The following is a 24458-nucleotide window of genomic DNA, read 5'->3' on the forward strand; positions in this document are numbered from 1 at the left end:
CAAATGCTAAATGCAAGTTGGAAGAAATATCAACTGTCATTGAATCACAAACTTGCAAATTTTCTGTTTATTTACCGTGACACAACTCACACTACTGCTGGCAAAATGCCAGCCCAATTGTTTCTCAGAAGACAGCCTAGAATGAGGTTTCCATTGCTGAAATCACATTTAGTACAGTCAGTAGAAGAGAAACAATCCAGGCAGAAAGAGATTCATGATAGGGGTAGAGTTTGAGAAAGAAGTCGCAAGTTGTACCAAAAGGTTAGGGTGACAGATCACCATCACAAGTAGTTGAGGTGGCTACCAGGAAGTGTAGTGAAAATATGTGGCTCTTGCACATAACTGGCCAAGATGTTTTGTGGGAAGGTTAGATTTGTACATATAGATCATGTTTTATCTTCAGAGGTTTACTGAGAAGCAGGAAGTTGGGAAGAATGAAATGAGCCTGATAAATTGGATAGTCGGGATACGAATAGAGTACCAATAGTTACTTCAGTGCAAGTCATGCCTGATACCAGTGCAGATCCAAATCAGAGTCAGATGGAGATGACTGATGAAGTGGAAAATTCAATTGAAGGTCAATGTCAAAATCAGCCTTTGTTGGAGAAAACTTCTCCTCAGACTCAGGACAAGATGCTTCCCCAAGTTCTGGAAGTTTGGGTCAAGAAAGCAGGTATCCTCTTAGGAATTGGAAACTAGTGGTTAAGTTTGATTTGTAAACAAATGTAAAACAAGAAATGTATATAAGTTGTGTAGAACTTGAACATTGTGTAACGTTTTCATTAAGGAGGGAGGAATGTATCAGCTCCCTCTTGTGGCCATTCATCTATGTATGTAGATAATCCAAAACCAGAATAAGCCAGTTCAGTTGGATACTTGAACTCGGCATGGCTTACAGTCTCTTTTTGTTCTGCAAAGATATCACCGGCAGCACCTTCCTAACCCTTGACCTCTACCACCTAGAAGAACAAGGGCAGCAAACACATAACATCACTTCCTGCAAGTTTCCCTCCAAGCCACACACCATCCTGACTTGGAACTATATCACTGTTCCTTCAGTGTCCTGGGATCAAAAATCTGAGACTCCCTTCCGAGCAGACTGGGAGTGTATCTACACCAAATGGACTGCAGTGATTCAAGAAGGGGACTCACCACCACTTCCTGAGGGGTAATTAGGGATGGATAATAAATGCTGACCTAGCCAGCAATGCTCCCATCCCATGAAAGAAAAAAAAAATCACGTCTGGAGATAACAAAGTCTCAGGATAAGGGTTTCAGCTGCAGATGAGCAGAGACGGGGGTGAGGTTAGGCAATGTTTTGGAGTTGGAAATAAGCAGCAATAGTGATGACCCGAATGTATCATTGAAAAGTTCATCTCGGGATTGAGTGTGACAAAAAGATTGTGAACTGTCTGTTTCAATCACAGGCAGCTGTCAGCGTAAGGGATGGAGTTGGTGGCGAGGGAGCGGGGTCCAGTCTTCCCAATATTTAAATGGAGGAAGTTTTTTTGCTCTTCCAGCGCTGGGTGCTGGACAAGCATTCTAGCAATTTAGAAGCAGTGGAAGGGTCGAGTGAGGTGCTGGTGGGATAGAGCTGGGTGACATCAGCATACTTATGGAATCTATTGTGTTTTCAGATGGTGTCACCAAAGGACAGCATGTAGATGGGAAATACTAGGGTGGCGGGGCGGGGAGATGGTGGGGGAGGCAGTGGCAAGTATCGGTCCTTGTAGGACACCAGATGCAATAGTGTAGGAATGAGAAGAGAAGCCATTGATGGAAATTCTGTGGCTACAATTAGATAGATAAAAACAGAACCAGGTGAGTGCAATCCCACCCAAATGGCCAAAGGTGGAGATTCATTGGGAAATGTCAAATTAATGTTTCCAGTGTGAGAGACTCCAAAACGATGGGCCACGGGTACAAGATAATCACTGATAAATTCAACAAGGAAATAAGGCAAAATTTATTTTCTAAGGACTAGTTGGAATGTGGAGCTTACTGTCATGGTGGTTGCTTGAGATAAGTAGCTCAGATGCTTTTAAAAGGGAGTTAGATGAATACATGAGAGAAAAAGGGATATAAATATTTTCTAAAAGGTTGAGATGAGGTAGATAGAGAGTGAGAAGTCTTGTGTGGAGTATAAACACCAGCACTGACTATTTGGGCCAAGTGATTTGTTTCTGTGCTGTATATTTTATGTGTTAAAATGATTATGAAGCTGTCTCATTGTCATAAAGGCTCAACTGATTCATTAAGGAAATATAGGGAAGGAAGTCAGTCATCCTTATCTAGCCTGGCTGATAAGTGGCTCCAGGTTCACACCTTGCAAACTAATCAATATCAAGTCACTAAAATGAACATTGACTGCAGTGCTACAGGAAGAAAGTCTACCACACCATCTCAGTGCAATTAGGGACAGGCAATAAATGCCTGCCTTGCCATCAATGACCAAAACCCAAGTATGAGTAATAAATGACTATTTTGTGTACAAAGTAAGTAGCAGAAGCACATATCACATCCTTTGAATTTATTAATGGTAAAATAACAACTTTGAGTTCATAGGAGTGAACTACTGCAACACTAAAGATTTAACTTGTAAAATAAATATGAGGGAGAATTTTTTTGAGATAATGAAGGTACTGGTATTTCCCTACATTTACCCTGAATTCCTGTGGTGATTAGTGGATCCAATCACTCAAAACGTAAGAGAAATGGTTGTTCATGTTACATAAAGATATCCATTTGTTATATAAATATTGCACCACACCAGTCCCCAACATCATTCTTTATTTGTTTCATACCCCGTTTGGGGGCAACACAGGGATTACAAAAAAAAAAACAAGAATTGTACACTTGAATGTTCATTTATCCAAACATTTCTGCTTCATTTTTGACATTTTGTACAAAATGCAAGAGACAACGTGCAACAACAACTGAAAATCTCTTTACAAATGACATGAGGAACTCCAAAAAAATTTTACGACTGATTGCCTTAGAAAAATAATTCTATTCTTCTTATGGCAAGTAAGGTGACATGGATTCCATAACATCTGTTTTTTGGGGCACAGTAGGACTTCATAAGATACCAAAATGGCATCCCGGGTTGGGGGGCACATTACTGATGGGAAGAGCACCAGGGGTCATGCTTGTAAAGGGGCCTCCATGCACGCACCTAAATGCCACCAGGAACCCTCAGAGCAGCCAGATAGTGAGTTGCAATTCTGCAATTTTAGATGTATTCCCATAATTGTTGCAAGTTTCAGTAGTCTACAAGGAGTGGTCTGACTGGTGCTGAAGTGCCTTTTTTTTGCTGGCTTAAAGGTTTGTACACAAATCAGTTACTTTCAGGCATAACTAGCCCAGTAGGGCTGCCTCTTGGCATTGCGCATGCCTAGGAGAATGAGAATCACACAGAATAGGACGAGCTGCTAGAAGAGGGAGGAGGGGAAGAATGGTTCTCAGCAGTGGTCCTTCCATAATTGTAAGCATTGTCTCCTTCATGGATATTAAGACATGCAGACATGCCTCTCCTCCACCCCATTAATTCCTCCTCCTCCTCCTCCCTGTTGTGAGTCACATTCTCCTTCAAGAAAAAGGAGGTGTGCCAGTCAGTGCTGTGCAATATGTTTGGGTGATGTGACTAGCATGGTTGATTGGCTGCCAATGTTTGCAAGCTGTGAGACCTGGGTGTGGGACTTGCAACAATGCTGCAGTGCTAAGTGTTTGAGTGTGAGCTAAAGCAGATAAATATTAGGTAGGATTGATTGCGATTGTCGATAGGAGCTGGGCTGGGGTGTAGTGAATTAAGCAATGGATAACGCTGATGGTGCAGTTAGTAAGATACGGCATTCAAAGATATAATCACTGACACTGACCACTCATGTGAGTCATTAACACCTTAGTGCACTGCATCCTGTTCCTGAGACTACACTACTGACATTGACCTACACCATTGTCTCTTGACAGTACCTTCTGAGTGTGTGTCTGGGGGGCTTCAGCCCACCCAGCTCTCCCCACCCTCCCCCGTCCCCCGCTTTGAGGATACAGGACATCTCATTTCTCTCCATCTGTTCTACCAAGACCTCTGGTGCAGCATCTGAAAACCTTGGCATGTGCTCTCTTCCATGGTCCGCCATTGCTGAATATTCCACAGCACAATATCCAGTGTGATCTCAGCACCAATAGCAGTTGCACTGCACCTCCCCACAAAATACTGCAGGCTAGCTTTAAGTAGTGCTAGACACTCGCAATATTCAGCTCCCTGCAGATGTGTGCTATCAATGAACAGTACGGGGAGCGCTGACTGCATGCAACAATTATGGAAATAAGCAGGGAGCTCGACATTCATAACATGCATGCAATGCAGTCAACGGGCATGGTTTAAAGACACATCGCAATTTCTGTGCCCATTTTTAGGGACTATCCAATTTAACTCCCATAATGTTTTAGAAGAAAGTTTCTTTGCTTACCATAAGTGGGGAAATATGTTGTATGGAGTTCTTGATAAAGATTTGGGGAGGGGTAGGCACAGCGCCTACAGAAATGAGCATTGTAACTGAAAGTTACGATACCTGAAATTTGTTCACAACATAACCAATATAAAAGTTACAAAAACCACAATACTCTGATTCAATGTGCCTATTAAAATATATTCTACGGATACATGGTGAGAAATTTTACAAACTTGGATTGCAGCATCTTTAATTCACCTGGCCAAATGTTTTTATGGTAAAAATGTGAAGTTCAATGTAAAGCCTTTGGGCCATTCACATTTCGACCTTAACAAAGATAATCAGAGGCATGTACGACTCACATTTACTTGTTACAGTTTAAGGCTTTTCAAGGCCATTTGTGAGCTGTGAGTTATTTTTAATTATTTTTTTTATACGTTTTGTGCATTTATTTTGTGCATTTTCAAAAGGCATCTATTTGAAGGGCAGTTGTCATGCTACATAGAATCATTTAGAATCTGAGAATGGTTACAATACAGAAGGAGGCCAGTTCAGGCCAAAGCAGAAGTTGTTCCCTTTGCCAAGAAACAAAAAATTGGCCTGGATTTTGTAATAGGAACAATAATGCAGTTACCTTAAAATCATTGTTATCATGGAGCAAACTGGATAGCAACTGCTGGTGTCCAGCCTCATGTAGTTAAACATGAAAATTCAGAAGCTTCTGTCTGATATATCCTGCTCCTCTACACGCTTTGCGTCACCAACAGATTTGACATTAAAATCCATGAACGGTTTGAAGTTGTTTTACATATCAATATCCACACCAGAAAAAGTTAGGCCGTAAATACATTTTTAATGGTGATAGGTTTAATTACTAACAAACAACCTCTCTGGCCTTGAAAATAATTGTTTGAGACTTTTTAAAAAATAGAAACTTATTTTAACTTTTTCTTTTTGTCCCTTTTAAAGCTTTTTCTTAATCCCATCCTCTTTCCATCTCTTCATTTCATGTTTTGTTTGAAACTGTATAAAGGAGAGCTTAGTGCCCACACCTGGCCATGGGGTGGATTGCAGGGGATTTGTAGTCCAGCAAGGAGTTGGCAGTGTGGCAGTTAAAATTGAGCTGGGATTGTGTTATGGAGAACAAGGTAAGCAAAAATAAAAGTGCCCTAGATCATTGACAGAGCTTCATCCTCAAGGGATAAATCTTAGAAGCTGCAGTGTGTACCGTCAACAAGATGCACTGCAGGAGCTCATCAAGGCTCCTTCAACAGCACCTCCCAAAACCCTGATCTCCACCACCTAGAAATTCAAGGGCACCAGATGCATGGGAACAACACCACCAGCATGGGGGCTTGCTCCCCTCCAAGCCACTCACCATCCTGACTTGGTAATATATCACCGTTCCTTCACTGTCACTTGATCAAAATCCTGGAACTCCATTCCTAACAGCACTGTGGGTGTACCTACACCACATGGACTGCAGCGGTTCAAGAAGGTGGCTCACCACCACCTTCTCAAGGGCAATTAGGGATGGGCAATAAATGCTGGCCCAGCCAGCGAAGCCCACATCCCATGAACAAATAAAACAAAGGACTTATATTGCCCACTGTGGTTAGCCAGTTTCGCAGATAATTTCAGATTTCTTTGCCTTTGTTTATATTTCTGTAGGTAGTTTATGTTACAAAGGCATCTTGTGGTGCAGTGGGTAGCATCTCTGCCTCTGAGCCCAGAAGCTCCGATTCTGAGTCTCGCTCCAGGACTTGATGGCCATGGAAGGTGAGTTCAGAACACAGCCAAACGGGCTGAGTATCAACTTGCAACTCCTTCCAACACACACCACTGTCAGGCAGTAAGAGTGAGAGAGATTCCTGGTCAGCCATGTGATGGAAAGTAAGTTAGAGCCGCTACCATCACTATGCATAGCTCCAGACTGCAACATGCGTGTAAAAGTACATGTTGCCACAGCAACACGGGCTTCCTGCGTGAACTGTAACACACCAGCACCAAGGATTGCATTTTTATCTGGATGTGGATAGGAGGTTTTGAGAAAACAGCAATTGTGCCCCCCCCCAAAAAAAAAACCTGAAAGTAGTGGGCTTTCAACAATTCGGTTTGTTTATTTTCTATTTGCTAATAAACTTGCAGATCAAACAGGTGAAATATAAATGTTTTGGGTTGAAATAAATTTAAATGTCAGCCACACATTGGCAATAACTTTGGATGTCAGAAAGTTGCATACAACTTTCCTGTGATGAATGTGATGGCGGTGAGTGGTACCAGAGTGTGGCACTCACCTGGCAATGTTCTCCCACAGAAATGGCTGCATTCTCCTGGGCATGAACGCATATTTTATGCACCTTTGAGTGGACATCCAAGTGCTTGAACCATATCTGAATAATACCTTCAGAGATTTGTGGTTTGGCATTTTGGCCTAGGGACACAATACGGTGATTTTAATTCGCGTTTTCTCGGTTATTGGGGACACCAGGTAATAGCGGTCCGTTAGTATTATTACCTCTGCTTTTCAGCATCCCGAGCATAACATGCACACCTAAAGGGCGCAAGTCACGAAAGAATTGTTCCACACAATTGGGTCTATCCCCACAGCACATAGAAGCTGCGCCCTCAATGGAAAAGACATGACACGTACCAGTCAGGATTTGAAATCCGGGTGCAAATGGACAGAGCACCTGGCTGGTCAGTGAAAGCAATAACATTTCGGGTTCAGGGACGGTTAAAATCCGACTCAACATTCAGGCCGATTTGGAATTGTGCTGAGGACCGCTGGGGTCCAGCAGCTCTGGGAGAATTGCCCAGCCTCAGTGGTGTCCGCGCTGTTTATGATCAGCTTCACCGGACCAGACCGCATTTTTTTTTTTTACCATTTAAATTGGGGTCATTGGAGCCAGGACTGTTCTGGTGTGGGGTGGAAGGCAAACACTCGGCTGCTCAGGGCTTCTCGTTTTCCGGGTGTTAGGGATGAGCAGGGGCTGTGGCTCAGAGTCTCACTGGGGCACATTCCACCCGATTGAATCAATGGCCCTTCGCCTGGCAATGAGCAGTAGAATTGGAGATTCTCTCTCTCTCTCTCTGCTGCACTGTGGCATCGAAGTTAATTCTACCAGCTCCTCCCGCCCCCACCTTCCCTCCGTTTTAAAACACTTGTCACTCAAGTGAAGTGAAATATCATCCGAATGTATTGACAAAAAAACAAGAGCAGACCTTCTGTTAAACAACAACTGGACTATCACTAGTGCAACTAGTTACATTGGAACAAAACAGCGTCCAATTCCCAGAAGCAAAGCACCGAAAGGGCACAAGTCTTAATTCCATGTCAAGTCTCCAATCGCTGGCTTTTATTTTAAAAGCGGAATGCAACTTGCAAAACAGAAGCCAGCCCGGCTCTAGGTTGCGTTTGCGGGTGAATGATTGAAATTGAGAGAGAGAGAGAGAGAAAAGAAATCACGATGCTCGTAAATTGCCCAATAATTTCATCCCTTTAGTGCGCAGGCGTTCACAATATTAACGCCAGCAAAACTGGATTGTCAGTGCTGGCGAAAGGGGCCAGTTCCACAGAGCTCACACTTGCATTGGTATTCCGCCCTCCCTGTCACCCACGCGAAGTTAGACGAGGGCCGAGTTTGTGTGTGCAGCGCTGCACAACACCATCCAAAAGGCAGCAAGCCAGTTCCCCAAGCACCTGGAGCCGGGGGCTGGAGGTGGAGGGAACGGGAAAGGGGGGGAGAGAGTCGCCAGCAGCCCAGGTTCACACTGACTGCAGCGGTCCCAGGGCAGAGTGTGGGGGGAGAGAGAGAGAGAGAGAGAGAGATCCGGATCGTCCCTCCTCCTCCATCTCCTCCTCCTCCTCTCCCAGCTCTTCCTTATTTAATGGAAGGAGACTGAGGACAGGGGAGCTCGGGTTGCGATGCAAAGATTGTGACCGTCATCCGCTCACTTTGAAGCCCCTCGGATTCCAGTGAGAGAGAGAGGGAGAGACAGAGGGAGGGAGAGAGAGAAGGAAAGAGGACACAAGCGGCGAGATGTGACCATCTGCAGCGTTGGAAGCTCCGTGTTGGCAACGAGCTCAGTTCCTTAACTTCGCAAACCCTCAACTCGTTCCATTCAACGCGTTGTGTGTGTGTGTGTTTTTTTAAAAAAAAGATTCTTTCAAGAGTGAAGCGGCGGAGAGAAGAACGCTATCGATTTGGGGTTTTCTGGTGTTTAATGTATGGGGCGAAACAATCAGGATTATTCACTGGCTGGTAAGTGGTTCAACCTCTGGCTCGATCTCTGCTATTAAAAGTGGGACCATCACCATTTGGAGATCAGAAAGTGAATCGGTGCCGGACCCTGGGCTGTTGGGATTGTTTTCAGGGAGATGCAGTTGTACTAAAACTGACTAGAACATGGTCATTGGCAGGAAATACATCCCTGACTGACTGGCCACGCTGTTAATTCAGGGGGACAGAAGAGGTCGGTGCTGCTAATAAGTAAACTTTTATTTATTTATTTATTTATTTATTATTATTATTATTATTATTATTTTGTTTAAAGAGCCCAGGGTCTGACCCTGACCCTGGCTCCAATAAATCACCCACTCTCGGATTTTTTTTCTGACATCGGTTGTGGGTGATTTCCCATTTGCCGCCAGTACTTTTGGTGCCCGCCGGCCAAGTGCAGACTCTGGTCTGACTCTGGGAGGGATATTGGGGGTCGAGAGGAAAATCCTCATCATAATAATAAAGGGAATAACTCGGCGGGATGTTTTTTCACTGAGCGGCTGCGTCTAGATCTAGATCTGCCGCTTCACTTGCTCTTGGTCGGATACCGGTACCGAATTCAGCCCAGATTAACCGTCAGCCCCAAAAACCCGGTTTCAACTCAGAGCCAGCACATTGTATTTTGTCATCCCTAAGACGCCCGCAAAACAAGGGTTGAGAGCCGCAGATCTGCAGTGCCATTCAGATTGGAGGAGGGTGGGAGGTGGGAGAGGGTAAGGGAGGTGGGTTTGTAGAATGAATGTTGGGATTGCAGCAAGTTTTTTTAAACCCTCCCCCCCTGCTGGTACCAGTTAGTCCGGTGAACAGTCACCCCCCTCCCCAGCCCCCAGCCCCCAGCCCCGGTATGTGGTGCTGTCTAACTCGGTGGTGCTGAACTGTGAGGACGAGCTTGTCAGTCCCTAGCGGTGATCGCGCAGGAAACAAGCGGCGCTTGTCTTGGCGTTTCTCCCGACTGGTTCGTGTGGAGAGACACATCCGAGCGGTGCCTCGGATTCCCCCCAACTGTTGACTTACTTAAAACCGCTTTGACTGTTCGCTTCGTATCCGAAGCTGCGTTTTCACAAATGGTTTTCTCAGTGTAAAAGTGTGATCCTATCCAGGCAGCATCAATCCCTGTACAACCGCTTAACCCTGTACAGAGATCCCCGGGCGATTAGAATCACAGACTCAAAGAACGATACAACACCCAGGCGGCTATTCAGCCCATCTTGTCTGTGCCAGCTCTTTGAGGGAGCTGTCCAATTCATCCCCCTCCCCTACTCCCCTACTCCGCATAATCTTGTATTCACTCTCCTTTAAATGGTCATCCAATTCCCTCTCGAATGTTACTATGGAATCGGCTTCCACCTCCCTTTCAGGCAAACCTTTCCACAACAAACCGCGGAGTGAACACACGCTCCCTCAGGTCCTCGGCGGCTCTTTTGGCCATTGTCTGAAATGTGTTTCCTCTGTTTACTGTTCCTTTCATTCCTAAAGAGAATGAATGGACCTGTGCTCGAAAGCAATATCCTGTTTCTGCTTAACTGTGTGCTGAATTTGATAATAATAAATAGATCGATTTGTTTGTTATTGCGCTAAATGAACTGAGATTAAATGGGATTGATTCTATGTTACCAGCACAGATTTGCAACATTAACTAATATGGTCTGACCAGATTATGATTAACACCGTTTCTTTTTTAAACCTGGCAATGTTGTGTTTAGCAGAAACCATCTTCTAACTTGTACTTATTGTGTGAAAATGTGCGCATTGGAAAGGAAATAAATGGCAATGTAACGTTGGAGAATAAACAAACATGTTGTATGGCTATGTGCATGTTTGGATGGTTGCATGTATGATTGTTTGGTTTTAGAATTGGATGATTGTTAGGGCATGATGGGCAATCAAAATAAGTTTGGATTTAATGTGACAGGTGCTGTTTTTGGTTTTACAGATGTCATGCAGGGTAACATCAGATTTTTTTTTTTAATGACCACTGTACTCAAAACCATTGCATGCAGAACTCTGGGATATTTTGACATGGTGAGGCTTAATATACATGTTTTTCTTTTATTATGGTGATGTTGGCAAACCCTTCCACTCTTAAATTGTATTCATCTGTATAAAATGTTCCAGTAGTTCTGTATAATTCCAATTTGTTTCTCTTTTTTTTAATTAAAAGATAATTTTGTCTAAAATAATGTATAATGCACAGGTAATTGCTTTAAACCACTCTAAATCAAAATTTGAGTTTGTATGGGATATGGGGCATGTTTCATTGTGAATGTGGCACCTACCAATCATTTCTGACACATTCTGGGTATCAAATAACTTATTTAAATTCAAAACATCCAATCAAAGACAAGATTAAAAAAAGCATCAAGTAAGACAATTAAATCTCTTTTAATGTCCAGTTAAAAACTTCTACTCCTAACGGTATAGGCAGCTAATGTTGATATGCAATATTTAAATGATCAATTTACAGTGATTGGTTAAGTACAGAGATTTTTATTCCCTTCTTGCTTGTAAGCATTTTCTGTACATCCTTGGTATTACTTCAGGACTTCAGCTCTTCCCGCTGGTATGCAACAATACCTTTAATCCAAAATGCTGATAGCGTAGCCAGTGAACAACACCAACAATAGATTTACATGCAGTTCAGCCACCTTTCCAGCAAACTGCCAGCAGGTTAATAGTCAGTAATGTAATGATCTTGTGATACACAAATTCAAGTGCATCATGATATGTAAAAGTCATGGTAAACACATCACTAGCATCATGATTTTAGATCTGAATAACTGTGATAGTGTCAAACCAGAGAGTAGCAGTAGTGCTTTAGAGTGCCAACATTGCAGTAAAAAGCCCTGTTAGTTGATAATTACGATAGGCACCTAAATTTTACATTTAATATTTGGACCATTTATTCACATGCTCATTTTTAAAAGTGAATGATAGATTATTAATTCCCTGGTAACTCCAGGTTAGGGTTGCAAGAAATTCCCCTTTTATACCCTCCTGGGAATAATCCTGGCAGTACTGTTCTGCAGTGACAGCATCACAATAACTTCTGTGTTTTCAATCAGTGTAATTTTTGTTCTCCTTTGAACTAGTGTTCTATTTCTTTATATTGTGACTGGAGAATATATTATTTGCAATATAGCATCAAGCATAAGTATTTAATCTGGGCAATATTACTGAAGGCTTGTGCCCCAGAACCAGCTTCAGCTCGCTCTAGCCAAGTTGTTCCAGTACAGCTCAAACACTGGCATTTACCTGACAATGTGGAAAATTGCCCTGGTGTGTCCTGTCAACAAAAAAAAACAGAACAAATCCATCCAGGTCAATTATCACCCAATCAATCTGCTCTGGATCATCAGCAAACTGATGGAAGGTGTTGTTAACAGTGCTATTAATTGATCCTTACACAGCAACCTGCTCACTGATGCACAGTGGGTTCCACCAGGGCCACTCAGCTCCTGACCTCATTACAGCCTTGCTACAATCATGGAAAAAAGAGCTGAGAAGGGAGGTGAGAGCGACTGCCCTTGACAACAAGGCAGCATTTGACCGAGTGTGGCACCAAGGAGCCCTCGGAAAATTGAAGTCAATGGGAATCAGGGGGGCAAAACTCACTGCTGGCTAGTGTGGGGACTACCATTGGCCAGAAACTAAACTGGACCATTTGTGTAAATACTGTGGCTCCAAGAGCAGATCAGAGGCTATGAATTCCATGATGAGTAACTCACCTCCTGACTCCCCAAAGCCTGTCCACCATCGGCAAAGCACAAGTCAGGAGTGTGATGGAATACTCTCCACTTGCCTGGATGAGTGCAGCTCCAACAACATGCAAGAAACTCTACACTATCCAGGACAAAGCAGCCTGCTTGATTGGCACCCCATCAACCACCTTAAACATTCACTTCCTTAACCACTGATGCACAGTGACAACAATTGGTACTATCTACAAGATGCACTGTACCAACTCATCGAGACTCATTTGGCAAACCAGAGACCTCTACAATCTGAAAGATCAAGAGCAGCAGATTCTCTGCTGGTTGGAGTCATACCTAGTACAAAGGAAGATGGTTGTGGTTGATGGAGGTCAATCATCTCAGCTCCAGATCATCAATACAGGAGTTCCTCAGGATAGTGTCCTAGGCTCAACCATCTTCAGTTGTTTCATCACTGACTTTCCTTCCATTATAAGGTCAGGAGTGGGGATGTTCCCTGATGATTACACAATGTTCAGCACCATTGTTACTCCTCAGATAATGAAGCAGTCCATGTCCAAATGCAGCAAGACCTGAAAAATATCCAGGCTTGGGCTGACAAGTAGCAAGTAAGATTCATGCCCCACAAGTGCCAGGCAATGACCATGTCCGACAAAAGAGATTCTAACCCTTGACGGTCAATGGCATTACCATCACTGAATCCCCCACTATCAAAATCCTGGCAGTCACCATTGACCAGAAACTGAACAGGATAAGCCATATAAATACTGTGGCTACAAGAGCAGGTCAGAGGCTAGGAATCCTCCGGCGGGTAACTCACCTTCTGACTCCCCAAAGCCTGTCCACCATCTACAAGGCAGAAGTCAGGAATGTGGTGGAATATTCCCCACTTGCGTGGACGAGTGCAGCTCCCACACACTCAAGAAGCTTGACACCGTCCAAGACAAAGCAACCTGCTTAATTGACACCCCATTCACAAACATTCACTCCCTCCATGACTGATGAACGGTGGCAGCCGTGTTTACCATCTACAAGATGCACTGCAGGAACTCACCAAGGCTCCTTAGACAGCACCTCCCAAACCCATGACCACTACCATCTAGAAGAATAAGGGCAACAGACAAATGGGAACACCACCACATGGAAATTCCCCTCCAAGCCACTCACCATCCAGACTTGGAAATATATCACCGTTCCTTCACGATCACTGGGTCAAAATCATGGAACTCCCCTCCTAGCAGCACCCTGGGTGTACCTAAACTAGGTGGACTGCAGTGATTCAAGAAGCCAGCTCACCACCACCTTCTCAAGGGCAATTAGGGATGGGCGACAAATACTGGCCCAGCCAGCAACACCCACATCCCATGGCAGAATTTTAAAAATCAGATGAGATAAGCCATTTCAATTTTTGATTGTGATGTTTGCCATTTGAAAGTTAAGGATGAATGTTAGCTTCCTCACCCTATCCATCTGTGACTCAATATATAATTATGTACTTCAGCTTCAAAATGAGAACATGGTTAATTTAGCTATGAATAAGTTATACTTTATTTCCATATATTTGTATATGTCATCTTTGTGTGCATTTTATGTCAGCATATTTGTCAATAGAATATCATAAATACCTAAGTTTTTAATTATTTTTGGTACATAATTCAAAACATTTTAGAAGCTGAAGTAGTCCTTTTTGTTACTAGAGATTTAATTACATTGATTATACTCAAAATTTGAATATAGTCAATCTAAGAGTTTATTTTATTGTAAGGGAAAGATAAACGCATTCATTATTTCACTTTAAATCCACTGGAATATTTGTATTTTATATTTCATTTTATGCCTGCCATTATGTCTAAAGTATCCATTTCTTGGTTTCCTCAGTTCTTTGGAAATGTAATGGAATTTAATTTAACTATTTGCTCTTGGATCGTGGGAACACATGTATGGCAGGCATGAAATAGTAACAAGGAGTCTGTCTGAATCACAAAGGTATATCCGTGACTACACATCATTTGGTACAGAGAACTTCATATTGCTTAGTCTCACTGTCAGAAGAAGTCTGAAAAGAAATTGGTCTCCACTCTTTGTGAAACTGAGCAGCAGCTTGGGTACTAAATCCCTGACGCAGCTGTATGCAAATTGTCCAGGAGTGGTTTTGAAGTCTGCAGCTGTAAAACTCTTGCTTTTTTTTTTAAAAAGGGGGAATGGACTGTACATGTTAGTATGTTATAAAAACAAAAAACTACTGCGGATGCTGGAAATCCAAAACAAAAACAGAATTACCTGGAAAAACTCAGCAGGTCTGGCAGCATCGGCGGAGATGCTGCCAGACCTGCTGAGTTTTTCCAGGTAATTCTGTTTTTGTCATGTTAGTATGTTACCCAATTAAACTTACAGTTAAATAAATGGGCCGAATCATCCGTGGGGTAGCGATCACCATTGGATTGCAATCTGGTCCTATAGACTGGAGCTCCACGTTTCTTGACCAGGTCTGCTGAGAAATGTGGAGCTTGGCTGTTCCTGGACTCATTCAGTGCAGTGTAAGAGCATCAGGGGAAACAAAGCCATGCTTCCTTTTTACGGCACTAGCTGCCGTATTCCGCTAAGTTTAAATGGCCCTTTGTTTAAATGCCAGATTGACAAGCTAGGGGAGAAAGTAAGAGTGTAAGGTAAGTGAAGGAGGGGTTACAATATGTTGAGTTGGGTGGTTGTGGGGAGGTAGTCAGAGAGTCGGTGGGGGGTGAGGTTCAGAGGATGAGGGTTAATCAGGGGTCAGGCGAGAGTTAGGGGGTGTCCTAGTGGGATGTCAGGGGGCCACTAATATAGTTACCCAGGAGTTTGATGTGGTTTTAATCCTTCTAAGTTTTTCTAGGTAACTATTCTCCTATGTAAGACAGAACCATCCATAGTCTTCGACTTTATATCGGAGGGTTCCGGCAGCAGGGTAATTGCCCAACGGAAGTTGAAACTTCCTGGGAAATTCCTGTGCTGTCCTTTCCTGGGGACTTCACACCTTCAATGGCTAATATTTAAGGAATGAGTGTATGCATTGCAACCGTTATACATTCCTTTCAGGCACAAAAACAGAATAGAAAAAGCGGTGGAACCATGGCTAACAAAAGAAATTAAGGATAGTATTAGATCCAAAGAGGAGTCATGTAAAGTTGCCAGAAAAAGTAGCAAGCCTGAGGATTGGGCGCAGTTTAGAATTTCAGCAAAGGAGGACCAAAAGATTGGTTAAGAGGGGGAAAATAGAGTATGAGAGTAAACTTGCAAGGAACATAAAAGCAGACTGTGAGAGCTTCTATAAGTATGTAAAAAGAAAAAAGATTAGTAAAGACAAATGTAGGTCCCTTACAGTCCAAAATGGGAGAATTTATAATAGAGAACAAGGAAATGACAGAGCAATTAAACAACTACTTTAGTTCTATCTTCATGGAGGAAGACACAAGTAAATTCTCAGAAATGCGAGGGAACCAAGGGTCTAATGAGAAGGAGGAATTGAAGGAAATTAGTATTACTAAAAAAAACTTCTGGAGAAATTAATGGGACTGAAATCCGATAAATCCCCATGGCCTGATAAGTAACATCCCAGGGTACTAAAGGAGGTGACTATGGAGATAGTGGATGCGTTGGTTGTCATCTTCCAAAATTCTGTAGATTCTGGAACAGTCCGGTCAGATGGGAATGTGGCAATTGTAACCCTGCTTTTTAAAAAAAGGAGGGAGGGAAAAAACAGGGGATTAAAGACCGGTTAGCCTAATATCAGTGGTAGGGAAAATGCTAGAGTCTATTATAAAGGATGTGATAACAGGACTTTAAAAAAATATCAATGGGATTAGGCAAAGTCAACATGGATTTATGGAAGGGAAATCATGTTTGACAAACCTACTGGAGTTCTTTGAGGATGTAGCTGGCAGACAACCAGTGAATGTGGTGTACTTAGCTTTTCAGAAAGCTTTTGATAAAGTCCTACATAAGAGGTTAGTGTGCAAAATTTAAGCACATGGGATTGGGGGTAATATATTGGCATGGATTGAGAATTGGTTAGCAGACAGGAAACAGAAAATAGGAATAAATGAGTCTTTTTTGGAGCGGCAGACGGTGACTAGTGGGGTACCGCAGGGATCAGCTTGGGCCCCAGCTATTCACAATATTTATCAGTAATTTGGATTAGGGAACCAAATGTAATGTTTCCAAGTTTGCTGACAACACAAAACTTGGTGGGAATGTGAGCGATGAGGAAGGTGTTAAGAGGCTTCAAGGCAATTTGGACAAGTTGAGTGAGTGGACAAATACATGGCAGATGCAGTATAATGTGGATAAGTGTGAAGTTATCCACTTTGGTAGGAAAAAACAGAATGGCAGAGTATTATTTAAATGGTGATAGATTGGAAAATGTTGATGTACAAAGGGGCCTGGGGGTTTCCTTGTACACCAATCACGGAAAGCAAGCATGCAGGCCCAGAAGCAGTTAAGAAAGCAAATGCTATGTTAGCCTTCATTGCAAAAGGACTTGAGCACAGGAGCAAGGATGTCTTACTGCAGCTGTACAGGGCCTTGGTGAGACCACACCTGGAGTATTGTGTGCAGTTTTGGTCTCCTTACCTAAGAATATCCTTGCCATAGAGGGAGTGCAACAAAGGTTCACCAGACTGATTCCTGGGATGGCAGGAGAGATTGGGCCAACTAGGCCAGTATTCACTGGAGTTTAGAAGAATGAGAGGGGATCACATTGAAACATATAAAATTCTGACAGGGATGGACAGACTGGATGCAGTGATGATGTTTCCTCTGGTTGGGGTATCTAGAACAAGGGGTCACAGCCTCAGGATACAGGATAGACCATTTGGGACTGAGATACGGAGAAACCTCTTCACTCAGAGGGTGGTGAACCTATGGAATTCTCTACCACAGAAGGCTGTGGAGGCCAAGTCACTGAATATGTTTAAGAAGGAAATAGATAGATTTCTAGACGTGAAAGGGGTAGGGGGAGAACGCGGGAGTATGGTTTTGAGATAGCGGATCAGCCATGATCATATTGAATGGCGGAGCAGGCTCGAAGGGCCGAATGACCAGCTCCTGCTCCTATGTTTCTGTGTTTCCAGGATACCTCTGGGGTACGACCCTCCAGAGAAGGAAGATCTGGGCCATTGTTTAATGTACAGCGTTAGTGTAAATTAATGAGTCAGAAAATTTCTGAAGTAGTTGCTGATCTTGCAAATACTGAAACAACAGTAAAAGGAGCAATTTATAACAACATGTGAATTATAGACATTAATCTTGGAAACCGTAAATTATGTTTTTTTTATTTGCACTTTGTAAGCATATAGAAAGAAACATATAAACAGGAGTAGGCCATTTAACCCTTCTAGCCTGTTCATTCATTGAATAAGATCTTGTTTGATCTGTGACCTAACACCATATATCTTTGCTCCTCAACAATCTCCTCGCCAGGTCAATAATTTTCCTTCACTTCCATGGGCTTCAACTTTAACTAACAGTCCCCTTTGAGGGATCTTATCAAATGTCTTCTGAACGTTGCTATAAATGATGTCCCCAGGCATTCCCCTGTCCACTGCTTTAGTCTCTTCTTCAAAAATGTGATTCAAGTTTGTCAGACGTGGCCTACCCTTTACAAATGCACCCATGCTCTCTCTGATGTGCAGAAAATGTTAAAAGTGGTCAGACGTTCCATCTTCAACAAAATCATTACTCTCTCTCACCCTGGCCATTCCCCGGGTAGGGCCCTCATCTCCCCTTCCTTAAGCCCAAGAGACACAGACTTGAAAGGTTTAAGACCATGATAGACAGGTTCTTGATTGGTAAGGGGAACAAAGGTTACGTGGAGAAGGCGGGCGAATGGGGTTGAGAAACTTATCAGCCATGATTGAATGGCGGAGCAGACTCAATGGGCCGAATGGCTTAATTTCTGCTCCTATGTCTTATGGTCTTATGGTTATGGTAGACAACTGGTTTCACTATTCACCACCAGATCCGGCTGGACTACATAAGATACCATCAGTGTTGTCTGCTAAAACTGCTTACTATCCTGGAGCACACTGGAATGCAAAGGTATGCAATTAGCTTATTTTCTCAACCGCAAACCATCTTCTTAAACCATTCTCACCAATACCTCCACCCTCACCCCCAACAATAAGTGCAAGGAAATCACTGGACCTCTTTGTCCTTGAGACGTTTGGTCAGCTGCCACTGCTGTATCCCTCATTTCCACTAGCCCTCTACCACACTTCCTCTCTTTCATTGGTAGCTGTGCCTTCAGTTGGCCTCAACTGGAATGTTGTGCCTAATTCTGGGCATCACACTTTAGGAAGCATGTGAAGGCACTGGAAATGGTGCAGAAAAGATTTGAGAATGATTCAGATGTTAAAAGATTTCAGTTATGTAGGTAGATTGGCAAAGCTGCAACTGTTCTCCTTAGAGAAGAGAAGGTTGAGCAGAGATTTTATAGAGCTATTAAAATCATGAGGGCTCTTTACAAAGTAAACTGTTCCCATTGGCAGAAGGATCAAGAACCAAGGGACACTGATTTAAGGTAATTGGCAAAAGAAGCTGAGGTGACATCAGGAAACACATTTTCATGCAGTGAGTGGTTAGGATCTGGAATGTACTGCCTGAGAGGGTGCCGGAGACAGGTTCAATCATAGCTTTCAACAGGGACTTGGATGATTATCTGAGCAGAAAAAAAGTTGCAGTGCTACAGGGAATGGGACGCGCTGAGTTTCTCTTACAGGGAACCAGAATGGCCCTTGTGCCCTGTAACCATTCTAAGATTCTGTGATTCGAATGGCACGAATATGGGGTCAGAATCTCACCTTTCATTGTTCTTAGATAGAGGAATGACTCGCACGATTTTACAACCTAAACTAATCGTTCCAGACTGAGAAAACTTTAGAAGAATTAGTTCGGATATCTGTAACATTCTTGCTTTTTTGCTTTAAAATGCTGAGATGGAAACAAGGGGGTATTAATGGCAATCTCTCTGATCAGCAGACCACTCATTTTAAAATGCAGGAATAACTTGTGGATTTATTTTAATAACTGAACGCATGTTTATTAATGCTGCAGCTACGAAGGAGCGACATGTAGGTCAGAGGGATTTCCACTCCTCCCTCGGCATCCAAAATACCTGTAGTCTAGGCATTTTAGTCATGTAAACTCCAAAAACAGTATCTGGGACACAAAACAATATCCAGTACGGCTTCAATAAGCCCTGTTGAAGGAGGTAGAATATTGCTTATCTGCAGGAGTCTTGTAAAATGTGATGCCTGTTATATCCATATTCTCAGAATTGTGTTTCTATTCTTTAGTATGTAATCATTGAAAATGAATTATTGGCTCTGCACTGAAATGAGTGTGACTGTTTTGAGACCTACGTGTATGATATTTAAGTGTGCAGCACTGTTGACGGGCGATCAAACAAATGGCTTGATGCTGGTAACACCATTGAGATTGAGAGAAGCAGGAACATAAATCTGAACCTAATAATTCTGCCAAAAGCTTTGTGAAGATTCCATGTTCCATGATTGCATTTTTGTATGTGTTTGAAAATTCAAATAAAAAATCCTGTATTTCACTCTTGAAAGCTCTGTGCAACCTCCAGCTGAAAGGACAGCAACAGTGTGAGTCAAAGGCAACTGCCCCTTTTTTACTGCTCTGTGATTGGCTGGTTAGCAAAGGATACTTGTGGAGTGGGGTGGAGGGTAAGTGGGACAATCTCCATTTTATTCCCCTCCCGCCCTCAAGGTAGAATTCTTGCTTTTGTCTAGTGTTGGCTCTCCACCTAGTGGAGAACTGGCAGAATTCACCAACTGAGCAGAGAGCCAAAGGGCTTGAGTTTGGGGCCATCAAGTTGGGAGTCCAAGAACTGAATAGCTTGAACTAATTGCTGGCTTTAGGTGATTTGTAATTTTTAAAGCGCAGTTATTAAGTAACCAAGAAGTGTTTAGCAATGAGAACAGTAATATTGATTAGGTGAAACACATTAATGAGAAGAAGAATTAATATACTCAACACACCTGGGTCTATTGGTGCTGTTTAAAAAATATATTATTTTCACTATGTTGCGATCTTTTCCACTGCATGGATGCAGTCCTAGATGAGACAGCATAAGTGCTGCATTGGTTTTTATCTTATCGTTTAGGTCAGTTTGGGGTCTGGAGCTGAAGGTAGTGAGGAGCTTGTGTATGAATGAAACAGAAATTTACCTGCCCTGGATCACCCCCCCTGCCTTAACGTGGCTCTCCTTTTAAAATTGCTAATTATGGAAAGTTCTCCGATCTTGAAATATTTATGTTGCACCATATTTTGTTCAAGATGCCAAAAAATTCAGCCTGCCATGCAGCAGAGATTTTCTGTTCAGGACCTCCCCAAGTGCTTTACAGTCTATTAAGTACTTTTTAAAATGCTGTCACTGTTGTAATGCAGGAAATGCTGCAGCCAACTTGCGCACAGTAAAAACCCAAAGGCAGCAATGTGGTAACTATCAGATGATTTGCTGGTTGAGGGATAAATATTGGCTTGGACACAAGGGTAAGCTGCCCTGTTCCTCTTTGAAATAGTGTCATGGGCTTGGATTTCATGGTTCGCTGCCAGTTTTTGGCTGGATGGGGGCACGCAAAATATGACAGGTGGCTAGAGCACACATTCCCGACCACTTTGACCCACTTTCAAAAATATGGTGTTTTTTTTTTCATTCATTCATGGGATTTGGGCATTGCTGGCTGGGCCAGCATTTATTGCCCACCCCTAGTTGCCCTTGAGAAGGTGGTGGTGAGCTGCCTTCTTGAACTGCTGCAGTCCATGTGGTGTAGGTACACCCACAGTGCTGTTAGGAAAGGAGTTCCAGGATTTTGACCCAGTGACAGTGAAGGAACGGTGATATATTTCCAAGTCAGGATAGTGAGTGACTTGGAGGGGGACTTCTAGGTGGTGGTGTTCACATCTTTCTGCTGCCCTTATCCTTCTAGATGGTAGTGGTTGTGGGTTTGGAAGGTGCTGTCTCAGGAGCCTTGGTGAATCCCTGTAGTGCATCTTGTAGATGGCACACACTGTTGCTGCTGTGCGTCGGTGGCGGAGGGAGTGAATGTTTATGGATGGGCTGCTTTCTCCTGGGTGGTGTCGAGCTTCTTGAGTGTTGTGGGAGCTGCACTCATCCAGGCAAGTGGGGAGTATTCCATCACACTCCTGACTTGTGCCTTGCAGATGGTGGACAGGCTTTGGGGAGTCAGGGGGTGGGTAAGGCGTCTGCTAACCCACCTGCCCTTAGGCCTATCAAGGCCCTTAATTGCCCAATTATGGGGCAATTAAGGGTCTAATTCCGCCTCCGCTGCCATAACACGGTTGGCAGTTGGAGGCAGCCGAGAGAAGGCAGGCCATATTTTTCACCAACTCTGTTGAAAATGTGGGAAGGAAGTGGGTGCACCTCCTTTTGTGGGGTGTCCTGTGTGTGCACCCCCCACCCCCCCTCCAAGATGGTACACTCACTTTGTGCATCCCCCCCCCCACCAAAGGTCTTCAAAATCCAACCTCCCATCCCCCCACCTACCTCTTCCTAGGGTGCATGATCCCTCCTTGCCCAATAACCCCAGATTTACCCAAGTCCAGTCTCCATGCTCCCTTCTTCCTGGGCCTGCTTGCAGTCCCGGCAGCAGCCACTCCTGAGTTCTGGCGCTGTTGGGACTGCAAGAGCTGGCAGCCAATCCGATTGGCCGGCAGTTGTTGTGGGCAGGACTTCCTTCTGCTGAGGAGCTGAATCCCCAATGCTGGGCTTGTGAAGGCCTCCCTTTTACAACCAATGGAGAGGGTAGAAATTGAATTAATATCTTACCCAAAAGACAGCATTTCTGATTCCCTCAGTTTGGAACATACACACAACTCCTTGGAGTGAAACTTGAACCCACTACCTCTGAGTCAAGGCTGACATATAATATGAGAAATTGCTGGAAAAAATACAAAATAATATAAGCTCGTGAGCTCATGTTGGATGCTTAGCTACAGAACCAACCAGGCACCTGGATTAAGAACTACTCGAATAATTTCCATTAGCTCTCCCTCGAGCATTCCTTTTGAAACTGAAAATATACAGGAAATCATTGACATGGTTATTTGAGCTACAACATGAGAGAAAACAAGTACATGAGGAGGTTTCACTGCTGCAGGACTGAATTTATGCTTGCCCATTAGGAACTGAGTGGTACATTTTAGTGAAACAACCTTTTTGACCTCTTTGTATGCCTATTTGAATTAGACCCAGTGGATGAATGTCTGGCTGTTAAACTAATTGAATTTAGGTACAGTCAATGCAGTAGCCAGGGTATGAGAACCTTCAGCAGCACCTTCAAATGCCTTAACATTTGTACAATCTGACTCAACTTTGGAAAGGCCATACTTTGGAGGCAGTGGGTGTCCAAGTGAGGCTTGGTTTCAGGTTGCGAAGACAATGGAGAAGGAAGCTTACTGCAGTTGATACTTGTCAGTTCCGTGGTAAGTTGCAGATTTCATCACACTATTACCGGCAAGGCTGGGGTTTGCGGGTTGGGGAGAATAAGGGTAAGTGAGCTCTATTATTCAATTACTTTCACCTTCAACTTGGCTGAGCAGCAACATAGACCAGGAAATTCTGCAAGTGACAAATGATAAGTACTTTTTTTGTTAATAGTTGCAAAAAAGGGGGAAAAAAAAACTAGTAAACTTTATTAAGTAGGTAACAGAACCACAGGATTGTGTGTCAATTTTCATGACAACGTCAAAAGGATTATATTACAGAACTCGAAGCCTCATCAATGTTTATCAGAAATTTAGGAATCCGTGTCACGTGGTCCGAAAATCATTTGACCATGTGCTTTAAATTTCTGATGTGTGTTTCCAGTTAGTGAGTCCTCCTACTGGCAGTACAAGACAGGAAAACTACTGCTCACGAAAATTTGGGTGTGGGCACCTGACAGTTTTGCAGATGGAAAATTGTGGGCAGTTTACACTGGCATCCCTGAAATGCATTGTGCTGCCAGCTGGCAAGATAAAAGCACTGTTTCATAAAATTATGCTTGGATGAGTTATGTCATTTGATAATTTTAGTGAAAATTAAATGAGCATAAACCCAGTGAAGTTAGCAGACAGCTGAAAATATATTCCATAATAATGCATTATCTATTGGTTACAATTCTTTGATCCAATTATGCCTTATGTTTTACAAACAACTGGAAGGCTTGCTAAACAGTTATTTTTCCATGCAGCTGATGTCCTTTTATAGAGCCAATTTATTTTCCTTTTGAAGATGTGAATAGTATGTTACATTGATTTTCTGTTTACTAGACACTTCACTTTAAATTATCATTGTTTTTTAGAAGGCACCAGTTGGCCAATCTTCATAAGCATTAAATTTGACCTGAAAGCCACTTAGAGATCCTGCTGTTTAACCTTAGGCACCTCTGCTGTTCTCATTGACTACACAGGTAGTTAAGTTTCAGATTTCAAGAGGCTCCACTATAACAGTTTGTTGTAACATTTCATTAAAAAAAAGCTTCAAACACTCCACCTCTAGTGTTACGGGTAAATCACTTCAGATATCTTAACTATTTGAAGTATTGATATTTTATAAGAGGGTGTGACTGAGGTGAATGTAGTAATTGCAAGTTAAACCATTTCTTACTGTTATGGGGATCATGTGACTGTGTAGGCGAATCAGCCCTAAGCGCGGGGAATCTTAGGGGCGGAGCTTTTTAGCCTTGGTCTTGGAACGAGCATGTGACCTCATCTGGTGTCTGTAAATAAAGTTTACTTTTTTTTTACAAGGAATCCATCCTGCACTGCAAGTTTATTACACTTGGTGGCAAGGATAAATATTGCTGATGCAGCAACTCGCCTTCCAACTGAGTATTCTGATATTTTAGGGGAAGAAAGAAAAGAAGTATACTCACCAGCAATGCCTCCCTTCGGCAGAATTTTCCTGAATCTCTCTCTGTCAAGGACTGGAGTCCATACATCGAGCGATT

Source organism: Cetorhinus maximus, chromosome 9 (assembly GCF_964194155.1).
Source record: "Cetorhinus maximus chromosome 9, sCetMax3.hap1.1, whole genome shotgun sequence".
NCBI classification, from domain to species: domain Eukaryota; kingdom Metazoa; phylum Chordata; class Chondrichthyes; order Lamniformes; family Cetorhinidae; genus Cetorhinus; species Cetorhinus maximus.